This window comes from Dioscorea cayenensis, unplaced genomic scaffold (genome assembly GCF_009730915.1).
Source record: "Dioscorea cayenensis subsp. rotundata cultivar TDr96_F1 unplaced genomic scaffold, TDr96_F1_v2_PseudoChromosome.rev07_lg8_w22 25.fasta BLBR01002063.1, whole genome shotgun sequence".
Taxonomy (NCBI): Eukaryota; Viridiplantae; Streptophyta; class Magnoliopsida; order Dioscoreales; family Dioscoreaceae; genus Dioscorea; species Dioscorea cayenensis.
In genome coordinates this window covers 1-4,319 of record NW_024088454.1, presented here as the reverse complement: position 1 = coordinate 4,319, position 4,319 = coordinate 1, and the positions used below count along the sequence as shown (strand labels likewise).

At 40.9% G+C, this 4,319-nt stretch overlaps 1 non-coding gene across 1 annotated transcript; it reads left to right on the top strand.

The window, feature by feature from the left end:
- The first annotated feature begins 2,450 nt into the window (after positions 1 to 2,450).
- Positions 2,451 to 2,589, top strand: LOC120257377. The gene has a single exon (XR_005535662.1). It is a non-coding gene; the product is annotated as a small nucleolar RNA Z247 (small nucleolar RNA).
- Positions 2,590 to 4,319: the final 1,730 nt, after the last annotated feature.

Sequence of the window (4,319 nt, the reverse complement as noted above, 5' to 3'; positions counted from 1 at the left end):
TCTTTTCATCATGTGTGTTTTCTCCAAAGCATGTCCGGGCATTTTTCTCAAATTTTAGAATTACACTCTCTTCCACAGACAATTCCCTTATTGTGGACCAATTGGATACCATCCTTAGCCCCTCAACACCGAATCCTCTGGGATCTCACTTCCCGTGCAATATTGTGGAATGTCTCGCCCTGAAAGAAAACAATCGCGATATTTTCATTTGATTGCATCATCGCATCTCAATATTATTTATACAACTGCTAATATGCTTCTCTCTTGGTTCTCTACAGCTGCTGATAGGTATCAACAAAATCTCAATGAAGCACCACAGAAAATCAAGACGCTCACTGAACTTCTATAGCGCTAAAACCTCTAATCCTACTAGCGACTCCGACCACAATGCAGCCCAGGAGTAGTTACTCCTTCTACATTTCTAGACATGCCTGAGATGCCAGACGATGTCTTCCGCCTGCTTAGACTCTTATTTACTTTCTGCTTTCCTGTTTTTTATCTGTACTCTGTTCCCTCACTTTTGGTGAGAGGACTTAACTATTTGTACTCTTATCTTTTCTTTCAATAAATCAGTGGTTTATTCACTCTTTTCAATTGGCCGTAAGATTATCCTATTTCGTCACCATTCAAGTTTCTCAGAGTTGTTTCAGGGTGATGATTTCATTGTGTGTTATGACTGTCCACATTTCCCAAAACAAAATAAATAAATAACAGAATCAAAAGCTTCCTTTGGCTTTTTTATTTCATTGTCTCAATTATGTATCAGAAGAAGCCAAATTCGTGATCTTTTACATAGGAGTCAAATTCTATTCATTTATGTGATTGAAGCAAGGCTCCAATTGTCAAGGCTTAATTTATTACCATTTACTCATACGCATAAGCGGGATGTACTTTTGATGCTCCACCACTCTCATGAATCCTACTTCCTTACCCCGCATAATTGCATCCAAAAATCATCATCCAATTAAACGTGTAGGTTGCCCTTGAAGAGAAGTCATCTTGATTTGACAAAAGATTTTTCCCCGGAGTTTCCCAAATCAACGACAAAAGATTACCGACTCTGAGACATCCGCAAAATGTACATTTCTTTCATTTACATTGCTCTGACATTTCCACACCCACAAGTTGTGTGTTTAATGCAATAATAATCACATGGTCTTTATTCAAAAAAAAAAAATATATCACATGGTCCTCACAAATGAATAATACATGTGAAACAAGCTTGGTCGCTTTTTGCATGACTACAAGCCATGTTTCCCAAGGCTCGGTTTTTCATCTTCTTGGTCAAGCTTTGCGGTCTCCTCCAACCATGATTTCATCTTCAATGGATTCGGAGGTGCAAAGTTGAGCCCTCAATGGTCTTGGAGACATCACCTCAGAAGGCCTTTTGAGGTTGACTAATTTCACAAAGGAAGCCTTGGGTCATGCCTTTTATCGATGCCACTTCACTTGAAGAACTCCTCAAGCTGATCTTGTTCTACCCTTCTCCACCACTTTCGTCTTTTGTTATGCAACCTCAAATTAACTACGAGCAAGTGTGTGGCCATGGAATAGCTTTCACCATTTCCCAATCCAAGAACCTCCCTGGAGCCTTGCCCAGCCAATATTTTGGTCTTTTTTGTTAAAGAATCTGACGAAGTCCTGTGTATGCGTGCCTGAAGAATCGCACAACTCTGCTGAAGACTCGCAGCCTCTCTCCCCACTTCTCTCTAATTTTTTTCTATTTTCTAAACTTTGACTGTAGCATAGTCAGCATGTTTTCTGTTATAGTGGGCCTGAATTCTTGGTTCAGTTAGATCGTGTATAAGGCTATAAATAAAACAATCTGATGAGTGATTCGATTACGGAAAATCATTTTAATTTACATGGTATCCGAGCTTGGCGATTCTACAAGCGACTCTAATCAAAGATATCATAGCGATCTCACAATGTCGACCTTCTCTGGAACCACCAATTCCGCTCTCCGAAATTCTTCCTTCTCTGGCCTACTCCCAACTCCACCAGTCAACCACCTCATCAACATCAAATTGAACCGTGATAACTATTTCTTATGGAAGGCTCAGTTCCTGCCATATCTTCGCAGTAATCGCCTGCTGGGCTACGTCGACGGCACCAGTGAATGCCCAATCAGGATGATAACGCAAGTTGCGGAAGACGGAGGCAAGCGTCGAGTACCCAATCCGGCGTACCAGGAGTGGTACCAATAGGACCAGCAAGTCCTGGGCGCCATCCTCTCATCATTGACGGAGGAGGTGATGTCGCACGTCATGTTCATGACGACTGCGCATGATGCTTGGATGGCCTTGGAGCGCATGTTCGCATCTAGGTCAAAGGCGCGCATTCTGCAGATCCGCTTCCAGCTCTCCAACCTGAAAAAAAAGGAGCAATCTGCTGACGCCTATTTTCATCAGATGAAGACCTTGGCTGACACACTAGCTGCCATTGGTCAGCCACTTCGTGAGGAGGAGGTGATTTCTTACATACTTGCAGGCCTTGGGCCAGATTATGATCCTTTTGTCACCTCTATTACTACAAGATCCGATTACATTACCATTGATGATATGTATGCACATCTTCTAAGCTATGAGCTGCGTCAAGAGCAAAACAATGCTGCATTTCAGATTGGCTCCGGCAGTGCTAATTTTGTTTCACGAGGCCAAGTTTATAGCTCAGGTTCAGGTGGCAATACCGGTGGTAATAAAGGCAAATGGCGCAATAACAACAACAAGAACACCTACAGAAAAGGCAATATTACACAAAGGGGAAACAACAATCAAGTTCAGGGATCTCGACCAACTTGCCAAGTATGTGGGAAACCCTGTCATATTGCATTGAAGTGCTACCACCGGTTTGACCATAGCTATCAGGCAGAAGAAGGTGGGCATGTAGCAGCAATGGCCAACACAAATCCTTCTTATCAGATTGATCACAACTGGTACATGGATTCAGGGGCAACTGATCACATCACAAGTGACTTAGACAGACTGACAATCAAGGAGAGGTACACTGGACCAGAACATGTTCAAGTCGGCAATGGTGCAGGTTTGTCCATTTACAATACTGGTCACACTAGGATTTCTACTCCTACTGATTCTTTGCTTCTTAAAAATGTGTTGCATGTTCCTAAAATTTCAAAGAACCTTATTTCTGTTCACAAACTTGCCAAAGACAATCATGCTTTCTTTGAATTTCATCCTGATTTTTTTGTTGTCAAGGACCAAGCCACGAAGAAAAGAATTCTTCAAGGCAAGTGTGAAGCTGGCCTCTACCCCATCAATCCAGCTACAATAAGACAACACAAGACAGCTTTCTTTCAGCAGAAAATAAGCCAAGATCTGTGGCATAGGAGACTTGGCCATCCATCTTTGCAAGTAGTTCAATGTGTTTTGAAATCAAATAATATTGTTGTACCTTCTTCTGAACATGTATCTGTGTGTGATGCGTGTCAATTAGCCAAGAGCCATCAGCTACCTTACTCTAGTGTTGTTCATGCTTCTACTTCCCCTCTTGAGCTTATATTCTCTGATGTTTGGGGCCCAGCACCTCAGTCTGTAGGAGGACATAAATATTATATCAGTTTTATTGATGACTTTACCAAGTTCACTTGGATTTATCTTCTGTCTAGGAAATCAGATGCCTATTTTATATTTCTTAAGTTTCAAAATCATATTGAACGTTTACTTGGTAAAAAGATAAAATGTATGCAGACTGACTGGGGAGGAGAGTATCAAAAACTCCACAAATTTTTTTCTGAAGTTGGCATTAATCACAAAGTATCTTGTCCTTATACTCATCAGCAAAATGGGTCAACAGAAAGAAAACATAGGCATGTGGTAGAAACAGGCCTCTCCTTATTGGCTCATGCTTCCATGCCTTTGAAATTTTGGGATGAAGCTTTCCTAACAGCCACCTATCTTATAAATAGAATGCCTAGTCCTGTCACTCAAAATTTGAGCCCTTTTGAAAAATTGTTTGGTATTAAGCCAAATTATTCCTTGCTTAAAGTCTTTGGTTGTGCATGTTGGCCCCATCTTAGACCATACAATGCACATAAACTCTCTTTCAGATCCAAACAATGCACCTTCATTGGTTATAGCTCTCTACATAAAGGATACAAATGTCTTCATGTGCCATCAGGGAGAGTTTATATTTCAAGAGATGTTGTGTTTGATGAATATGTTTTTCCTTTCTTTGAAAAATATGAAGTTAGCACTAGACACACCTCTCCAAACATTACTACTACCATTCTGCCAACACCTTTTATGATTAGCACTCAAACTTTGCTACGAGAATCCACTTTGAACCTACTATTAGCAATA